Below are 10,725 nucleotides of genomic sequence, written 5' to 3'. Positions count from 1 at the left end.
GTCCTCTCACTCACCTTAGCTCTGTCATGCTTCCTTTTTTTTAATGCTATGCAATCTCTGACTTCCTTTGTCAACCACTGTGGCCCCTTTTCCCCCTTTGAATCCTTCCTTCTCCGGGAGATGAACTGATTTTGCACCTTGTGCATTATTCCCAAGAATACCTGCCATTGCTGTTCCACAGTCTTTTCTGCTAGGATATCCGTCCAGTCAACTTTGGCCAGCTCCTCCCTCATGGCTCCATAGTCTCCTTTGTTCAACTGCAAAACTGACACCTCCGAGCTGCCCTTATTCTTCTCAAATTGCAGATAAAAACTTATCAGATTATGATCACTACCTCCTAATGGCTCCTTTACTGCAAGATCGCTTATCAAATCCTGTTCATTACATAGCACTAAATCTAGAATAGCCTTGTCCCTGGTTGGCTCTCGTACAAGCTGTTCCAAGAATGCATCCTGTAGGCACTCTATAAACTCCCTATCCTGGGGTCCAGCACCAACCTGATTCTCCCAGTTCACCTGCATGTTGAAATCCCCCATAGCTACTGTGACATTACCTTTGCCACATGCCAGTGTTAACTCCCTATTCCACTTGCACCCAATATCCATGCTACTGTTTGGTGGCCTGTAGACAACACCCATTAGGGTCCTTTTGCCCTTACTGTTCCTTAATTCTATCCACACAGACTCCACTTCTCCTGATCCTATGTCCCCCCTTGCAAAGGACTGAACCTCATTCCTCACCAACAGGGCCACCTCACCCACTCTGCCCACATTTCTGTCCCTATGATAGCACATATACCCTTGTACATTCATTTTCCAGGTCTGATCTCCCTGCAGCCATGTCTCTGTTATCCCAACAACATCATAGTTACCCATTCGCACCTGAGCTTCAAGCTCATCCGCCTTATTTCTGACACCATGCATTCAGATATAGAATTTTTAGCCCATTTCTCCTCTCCCTGTTTGAATCTCTGCCTATAGTGCTTAACCCAGCTCCCCAAACTCCCATTGGGCTATACACCCCTAGAATTTTGTTGTCATTCCTAACTCCATGTTCCGTCAGACCATCCCTCTGTACATGTGTCCTCCTTATCACTTGTTCCGCCTCACCGTTCTCTACTACACACTTACTATTCCGGAACCGTGTTGTCCCCACCTGTCCTTTATTCTTCATCTCACTATCCTCTCTCTCATTCTTGATCCCCGCCCCCTGCAAATTTAGTTTAAACCCCCCCCCCCCCCCCCAAGAAGCACTAGCAAACTTCACTGCAAGAATGTTAGTACCGCTCCAGTTCAGGTGTAAACTGTCCCTTCAGAACAGATCCCACCTTCCCTGGAACAAAGCCCTGTTATCTAAAAACCTGAAGCCCTCCCTCCTGCACCATCCTCTCAGCCACGTATTAATCTGTATAATTTTTCTGTTCCTTGCCTCTCTTGCACGTGGCACAGGTAGCAATCCTGAGATTGTTACCCTGGAGGTCCTGCTCTTCAGCTTCGCACCTAACTCCCTGAACTCCCTACGCAGGACCCCCTCACTCATCCTACCCATGTCATTGGTCCCTACATGGACCACAACATCTGGATTCTTGCCCTCCCTCTGGAGAATAACCTGCACCCGATCTGAGATGTCTCGGACCCCGGCACCAGGGAAGCAACATACCATCCGAGACTCCCGATCTTCCCCACAAAATCTCCTATCCGCCCCCCGACTATAGAATCCCCTATCACTACCGCTCTCTTCTCTTCCCTCCTCCCCTTCCTAGTCGAGGGTCCAACCTCAGTGCCAGAGACAGGACCACTGCAACTCGTTCCTGCTAGGTCATCCTCACCAACAGTATCCAAAACGGTATACTTATTGTTGATGGGAACGGCCACAGGGGTGCTCTGCTCTCTCTGTCTATTCCCCCTGCCTCTCTTGACTGTCACCCATTTGGCTACCTCCTGATTTTTTGGTGTGACTACCTCCCGATAACTCTTATCTATCTCTGCCTCTGCCTCCCGAATGATCCATAGTTCATCCAGCTCCTGCTCCAATTCCCTAACTCGGCCTAATAGGAGCTGCAACTGGATGCACCTTTTGTAGGTGTGGTCATCAGGGACAACTGTGTTGACTCTGACCTCCCACATACTGCATACGGAGCACACCACTGCTCTAACCGTCTCCCCCATTACCTGATCCCAGATTAGTCAGAATAAATGAAAAAAAGAACCGACTGACCTTACCTTTTTGCCTCAACAAGCACGTACTCAGGCTCACTGATTTCCTCTCACCGAAGTCCTCCTGTGCTGAAGCCCGCTGAGCCAAAGCCCAGCACTCTGCTCCCACACACTCCGCTGCCCGTACCGACGCTGTCCGCTCCTGAAACTGGGCCTCTTTTTAAAGCCCTAACAACCAATACATTTTCCATTAGTCCGAGAGAGACCTTCTACTCAGTTCCTTTAGTAACATGTTTGTCGCCTAATCGATGTATCCACTGAGATTGCTCCTTCAGTTTCACAGCCGTGGGAGTGGTTGGTAACACCTGATATGGTCCTCTCCACCGAGGTCCAAGATTCCCTTAATCCCAGTTCTTCATCAGGAAAAAAAGTCCCAGGTTCTATGGTGGGATAGTCACTCCTCTCTGTGGAGTGGTTCTCTTCCTTGTAAGCCTGTCATACCTGTGAATGTAATGCTTAGAAAATTTTGGTTTGTTGGCATATATATTTCCCAGTGTCTTCCCCTCAGGTATGTATATCCAATTTTGCTTGTAGACTTTCTGGGAACAATGGTACACAAGGTCTTAGTCCCCAGGGTGTCTTCATGGGCTATCCATAAATGATTTCAGCTGGTGACAACCCTGTTTTCCCCTGTGGGGTAACCCTCATGTGGAACTGGGTATTGGTAGGACCATCAACCAAGAGAGTCCAGTCTCTGCTGTTAGTTTGGCCAGTTTACTCTTCAGAGTGCCATTGGCTCTCTCCACTCTGCCAGCGGCCCGTGGGTGGTGTACACAGTGGAATTGTTACTTGATAGCTAGTTTATTACGTACCCCTTTGTTTACTTTCATCACAAGCCCTGTCTGTCACCAAAGGAAATCCGAAATTTCGGCCAGTAATACACTGTACTCTCTTTCTGTAACATCTCCAACCACCGTGACTGGGAAGTTCTGTCCCTCGAGATATGGGCTTTCCTCAGTTGAGCACCCTGTAGGTTCATTGAACCATAGAACATTACAGCACAGAAACAGGCCTTTTGGCCCTTCTTGGCTGTGACAAATCATTTTTCTGCCTCGTCCTATTGACTTGCACTCAGCCCATATCCCTCCATACACCTGTCACAGCACAGAGTCACATGAGATTTGGCCGCTGGGAAAGGGGGTTCGAACACAGTGGAGCCCAGATTAAGTGCCCAACACTGGAGGGATCGGAAACTGGTGAAGCTGTTAGTTGTTTGCTAGCCCTGGGGTGATACCTTTGCCCGTGCATAGAATCTCAATTTTCAGTGGACAGGGCAAGTCTCTCTCTGCAAGACTACACCCCCGACTGCTGGTGACTGTAAATGAAACCTCACACTGGTTCCCCTGGAATTCCACCTGCAGTGGCTGGGTACGTGAATACGTACATACCGTGCCTTCAAACCCAGACAGAGTGATTGTAGCATCTGATAGCTGGAATCCCTTTTCCGATACTATTTCCTGATCGAGAGTGTTGTGGTTGCCCCCATATCAATCATAAACGGAACTGGATTTCCAGCAACTTGCAATATTACACTGGGCTCTTCCTGAGGGATGGTACTCATGGTAGGAAGCATCCTTGCTTGTCAATTTCTAAATGGGTTGTTGTCCCCACCTGTCCCTTGGTAGGTTTTTGATCCCATTTCTGATCCCAAGATAAAACCCACTCACGTCCTTCTTCCCGCTGAACGTATTCACCTTTTAATATTAGTTCCCTTCGGGTTTGATTGAGGTTTGAAAGTCAGGTCCCAGTAATATGTCAAAGCTCATCGCATTCGATTTCGGCCATTGTCAGGCCAATCCATATTATTTGTTTTAATCTTGTTGGCTAACTTAGTTGGTAACCATTGGAACAGTAGGGCATAAACTAGGGGGATGGATACCCATCATTAAAGGTTTGGTCTCCTGTGAAAGTGCCATAGTAGGCCACAAATCACTCCCAATAGTCTGGTCCTGATTCCCCAGGCTTAGGTCTGCATTCAAGTACTTTAGTGATGTTTACAGGTTGCTGGAGAGCCCTTTCCAAGGCTTGAATAATCTGGTCTGTCTGTTCATTCCCATTATGGTTTCCTGCCTGTAAATCCTGACAGGTTTGGTATCTCAATTCTGCCTTCCATTTCCGCCCCTCAGCAGCTGAGAGAATCATGCAGCAGAGACTGAATAAATCTTGCGGAGTCGCATTAAACATTTGTGTAGTACTGTGGACACACTGAGCAAACTCTGCTGGTTTTTCTTTTCCATCTGGGGCCTGATTCATGATCATTATCATTTCCGGAGGCTTCCAGGGAGCATACACAGGGATCACTGAGGGCTATCTCTCCTCCTGCTCGTGGATTGGGCAGCATTCGGGTGGGCAATTGCCTTTGTGGAGCCATTAACTCTAGGGATTTATTGGATTTTTCCCTCCCTGTCTCAGAATAATCCTCGGTATTCCCCTTCTGGGAATTCTGCAAAAAATCACTCTAAGTTATTTTAACAGCTGTGTGGACCAACCATACATCTCAGCAGGAATTTTCTACATAGCGTTAAATCTGTGATACTTTAAGTCTTTAAATCTGTGATACATAAAAGAATTCCCACCTGTGCATCAAGAAAGAATATTTCTGTGAGACTGTTTCAGTTACTGTGTGGCCAGGCCCCCATACTTCTCAGCAGGAACAGGGAATAATACCAATGGAGAGAGTTAAACTGAGCCAAGGTACAAATTGGAGATGGCAGAAATGCCCCATTCTTATACAGACACGAAGAGCATCAGGGAATTGATGGTCATTCCAGATCCCAGCACTCTGCCCAGTCAGAAGATGATTTCTCTGTCCAGCTTGTGTTTAACCTCACTGTAGAAACATAGAAACATAGAAAATAGGTGCAGGGGTAGGCCTTTCAGCCCTTCAAGACTGTGCCACCATTCAGTCTGAACATGGCTGATCAACCAACTCAGAACCCAGTACTTGCTTTCTCTCCATTCCCCCTGACACCTTTTAGCCACAAGGGCCATATCTAACTCCCTCTTAAATATAGCCAATGAACTGGCCTCAACTGTTTCCTGTGGCAGAGAATTCCACAGATTCACCACTCTCTCTGTGAAGAAGTTTTTCCTCATCTCGGTCCTAAAAGGGTTCCCCTTTATACTTAAACTGTGACCCCCTCATTCTGGACTTCCCCAACATTGGGAACAATCTTCCTGCATCTAGCCTGTCCAATCCCTTTAGAATTTTATGTTTCAATAAGATCCCCCCTCAATCTTCTAAATTCCAGCGAGTATAAGCCTAGTCAATTCAGTCTTTCTTCATATGAAAGCCATCCCAGGAATCAATCTGGTGAACCTTCTTTGTACTCCCTCTATGGCAAGAATGTCTTTCCTCAGATTACGGGACCAAAACTTTACACAATACTCCAGGTGTGGTCTCACCAAGGCCTTGTACAACTGCAGTAAAAACTCCCTGCTCCTGTACTCGAATCCTCTTGCTATGAATGCCAACATAGCATTCGCCTTTTTCACTGCCTGCTGTACCTGCATGCCCACTTTCAATGGCTGGAGTACAATGGCACACAGGTCTTGTTGCACCTCCCCATTTCCTAATTGGCCACCATTCAGATAATAATCTGTTTTCCTGGTTTTGCCACAAAAGTGGATAACCTCACCTATATCCACATTAAATTGCATCTGCCATTAATTTTCCCACTCACTTAACATATCCAAGTCACCCTGCATCCTCTTAGCATCCTCCTCACAGCTAACACCACTGCCCAGCTTTATGTCATCTGCAAACTTGGAGATGCTGCATTTAATTTCCTCGTGACAGTGTGATACCAGATCAAACCTTGGCAACTCAAGTAATCTCATCTGAGATGTTTTCCTACACCCATTGATGGATTTTTTAAATCTTTACAGGTTAAAAATGAAAAGGAACTTGGCTTCTGGAATCTCAAACACGGCACACCAATTTTGCAGACTCTGTCTAGACATTTAAGAAGTGGAGCAAGGGATTCAATCGACCATCCTTCCTGCTCAGACAGTTGGAATGGATTCACTCAGTCATTTGACCAACTGGCACGCCTGTCATTTTACACAGGAGAAAGGCTGTTCACCTGCTCAGACAGTGGGAATGGATTCACTCAGTTATCTCAATTGAAGGTACATCAGCAAGTTCACACTGGGCAAGGCCATTCACTTGTTCTGTGTGTGAGAAAGGATTCAGTGGGTCTTCCCACCTGTGGGCACAGCACTCAGATCACTCTGGGCAGAGGGTGGTGATCTGTTGAATTTCAGGGAGGGGATCATCTGACCTAATGCCACACCAGCGAGCTCACACCAGGGGGCGGCCATTCAACTGCTCAGAATGTGGGAAGGGATTCACACTGTCATCCCTACTACAGAGACATTGGCGAGTTCACACTGGAGAGAGACCATTCACCTGCTCGGTCTGTGGAAAGAGATTCACTCAGTCATCCAGCCTAAAGAGTCATCAGCGAGTTCACACTGGGCAGAAGCCGTTCACCTGCTCAGAATGTGGTAAGGGATTCGCACTGTCATTCCCCCCTACATAGACACTTACGAGTTCACTCTGGGGAGAGACCGTTCAACTGCTCTGTGTGTGGGAAGAGATTCACTCAGTTATCCAACCTAAAGAGTCACCAGCGAATTCACACTGGGGAGAAGCTGTTCATCTGCTCTGAATGTGGAAAGGGATTCACACTGTCATCCCACCTACAGAGACATCAGCAAGTTCACACTGAGGAGAGGCCATTCATCTGCTCAGAATGTGGGAAGGGATTCAAATTGTCATCCCACCTACAGAGACATCAGCAAGTTCACCCTGGGGAGAAGCCATTCACCTGCTCAGTCTGTGGGAAGGGATTCACTCAGTCATCCTCACTACTGAATCATCAGAGAGTTCACACTGGGGAGAAGCCGTATACCTGCTCAGAATGTGGGAAAGGATTCACTCAGTCATCCACTCTACAGAGACATCAGCGAGTTCACACTGGGGAGAAGCCATTCATCTGCTCAGACTGTGGGAAGAGATTCACTCGCTCATCCACCCTACAAAGTCATCAGCGAGTTCACACTGGGGAGAAGCCGTTCACCTGCTCAGTCTGTGGGAAGGGATTCACTCAGTCATCCACCCTACAGAGACATCAGCGAGTTCACACTGGGAGACGCCATTCACCTGCTCAGAATGTGGGATAGGATTCACTTAGTCATCCCAACTACTGGCACACCAGTCAGTTCGTAATGGGGAGTGGCTGTTATGAATCTCTAGGTTTTGTTTGCTGTGGACTGTCATTTTAAGAGAGAGAGAGAGATCAAGGAGTCGAATCAATTTGGCTTGCAGCTTGTTTACATCACTCGCAGCTTGTTTAGTTTTAACAGAGGACACAGACACTCAGAGTCAGATGGAGATGGAGGAAAAATGGAAGGATTGAAATCAGGGCCAAGGATCACTGTTTAGAACTTTCCTATGCCCAAAAGGGTGGTTTAATTATCGATTCAGCATACATCGAATATGTGGTTGTCACCTCTTTTGATCCATAGGAGTGTATCTGATTTGTGGTATCCTCTGAAGACCACTTATGTATTAACCCTTGCCTGGTTGTTCACTTGAAGACAATACCCCTTGTGACAAGTCACTTTTGGTGATAATTCCTATGTTGATTTGGAACAGCAGATAAAATCTACAGTGACTGTTCTCTCGTTTTACCACCATGGAACCTGTGGAATTTGACATAATTGCCTTCTGTCAACATTTACCCTGGATTACAAGTATCTCTCTCTCATCACCTATTCCGTGGATGAACTGAACTTTCCTACTTTACCATTTCAAGACTCTAAGCCTTGTTTCCCCTGAACTCAACAGTTTGGGAGGGAGTTATATTTACACACATTTATACACATAACACTTAACTTTTGTTTATCTTGTTTAAGTTACAATATTATAAGTAGTCACTAATAAAGATAGTGGTTTTAACATCAAAACCAGAGTCCAGGTATAGTCAATTGCTGCTGGTTTGTTTCTAAAGCATTACGGTTCATAACAAAATTGGGGCCTGCGTCTAGGATATGAACATATTTGGGGACGTATTGATCGATTAATTATCGACGATTGGGGTAATCCCTTTTGATTTATTTGTGGAACACCGTCCTGGCTGTGGTGCAACACCGAGCATCATAGGAAGCCATTCCTGCCTGTGGCCATCAAACTTTACAACTCCTCCCTCGGAGTGTTAGACCCCCTGAGCCAATAGGCTGGTCCTAAACTTTTTCCAATTGGCATAATTTAGCTATTATTATTTAATTATTTATGGTTTTATATTGCTATATTTCTACACTAGTCTAGCAACTGTAATGACACCCAATTTCCCTCAGGATCAATAAAGAATGTCTGTCTGTCTGTCTTGTGTGTGGAAATCAGCAGCAGTGGAGATTGATATATTGCTGGAAGCGCCAACCCCTGAGGCATTAGGAAAAGCCAAAAAGAATGAATTGCTGACTATTGCTAATGGGCTGAACCTGGGAGGTAAGGGGGTGTGAAGGACCAGGGGAAGCATAAAACTAGGAGAGCAGGTAAAGGTGAAAAAATAGGCGTTTTATTACCCAAAATGTTTACAAACTCAACAGAACTGTTCCAGAGTCCAAATTGTATCAGCTAAACTGAACAGAACTGGGTTACAACAGAACAAAATACTCCTCAAACCAAGAGACATCACTCAGCTCTTGACTGTGGGTTTATATTCGATGCTGGCCAGTCCATAGCGCATTGCAGGGGAGAGAAAACATTCCTCTCCTTAAACAGATACGAGGTAAATGAAGTAGCTCCAGAGAACACCCCTCTAGCTGTAGCACAATCCAATTATCCAGCCCCATCTACCTAGGCTGGTGTAATGCAACCGCTCAGTCGTTTCCCAGATTCTCAGGAGGATGGTCGGCTACAGTACAGTTTAATATGCCCGGTTGATGGTGTGGCTGGTAATTGCAGCCACCATAGGGGGGCTAGGAGAAAGCCAGAAATAGGGGGAAATAATTGAGCGCCATATATCTATGAAGGTGTTTGAAAAAAAGGTGTTAAAGAGGTTTCCTGTGAGTAAAGAGGAGATCCAGTTACGACTGGAACAATTGAAGATTGATGTACTTAAATTAGAGGCTGAAGAGAAAGAGAGACAGAGGGGGCTTGATGCTAGAGAGGCAGACAAACAGAGAGAAGAAGCAGAATAAAAAGGTGTTTTGAAGCTGAGGAAGCAGACAAATGGAAAAAAAAAGATGTAATAAACTATTTTAATTTTGTCGACTATTTGACTGACTGGGTTGTTGCTTTGGAAGTAGTGGAGTGAAGCTTAACTGTTCTGTACACATTTATGAGAAGCTCAGAGAAATAGAAAAGGCTGAATTTTCACATAAATGGGTCAGACACCCAGCAACATTGGCAGCACTTCAGCAGGTAAAAACAGTGGAATGAAACATGCTGAAAATATTGCAGGAAAAAAACATATAGTTCACCCACAACGAGAGGACGTGACAGATCCGGATCTCACTGTCTTGTCTGAACGGGGAAAGATGAAGCTACACGTACACGCAGAGTAGTGACCCATAGATGCTGCAGATGTGCAGAAAAACGTGAACAGGAAACGGGATCAGGTGACGGGTGGAGGGTCTCCCATCTGAACCTGGGACTCTGCTCCTTGCCCCTCACACTCTGCCCAACCCATCCACAGCATTTCCCACATTAATCCATACTTACACCAGATACATGTTTAGTTTCTCCCTCCATATCTTCCCTGTCCTTTTCCCTCCACCCCGAGGTCACAGACTCATGGGATTGATTCCCATCCCGGTCCAACACACAATTCAGACCCAAATGGGAAATGTGCGGGTTTCATTTAAATCAGTCCATGTTTATAAACACTAATTTCTTCAGTTCAGTTTCGTTTATTGTCATTTAGAAACCACAAATGCAATGCAGTTAAAAAATGCGACAATGTTCTCCAGAATGATATCACAAAAAGCACACGACAAAACAGACTACACCAGAAAATCTACATAATGTTTGGTAATCCCCAAATCCAGAGTCCGGAGGGGCTGCTCCGTATTAATATCGTGCTACCATCTCAGCACGTCCCCAGAAAGGAGATCTAAATCCAGCAGACAAAACAAGAATACCCAGACACACCAAGTCAAGAGACCAACTCTACCACCCAACAAACCAAAAACTAAAGCTACAAGACCTACACAAAACCATATAGTTACATATAGTTCTAGTTAACACATAGTTACAACAGTGCAGACAACACCAAATTGATTTAAAAAAACAGACCAAGGGCACAGTAAAAATAGTCCAAAGATGTTAACTATAAGATAGATAGATAGATAGATAGATAGATAGATAGATAGATAGATAGATAGATAGATAGATAGATAGATAGATAGATAGATAGATATTTTATTCATCCCCATGGGGAAATTCAACATTTTTTTTCCAATGTCCCATACACTTGTTGTAGCAAAACTAATTACATAC

General features: G+C 45.4%; 1 pseudogene; it reads left to right on the top strand.

Annotated features, from left to right (window-relative positions):
- The first annotated feature begins 3,766 nt into the window (after positions 1-3,766).
- Positions 3,767-8,189, top strand: LOC140722428 (uncharacterized; annotated as a pseudogene).
- Positions 8,190-10,725: the final 2,536 nt, after the last annotated feature.

Source organism: Hemitrygon akajei, unplaced genomic scaffold (assembly GCF_048418815.1).
Source record: "Hemitrygon akajei unplaced genomic scaffold, sHemAka1.3 Scf000077, whole genome shotgun sequence".
NCBI lineage: Eukaryota > Metazoa > Chordata > Chondrichthyes > Myliobatiformes > Dasyatidae > Hemitrygon > Hemitrygon akajei.
The sequence above is the reverse complement of the archived record's forward strand: the minus strand, read 5'-3'. Positions and strand labels throughout refer to the sequence as shown.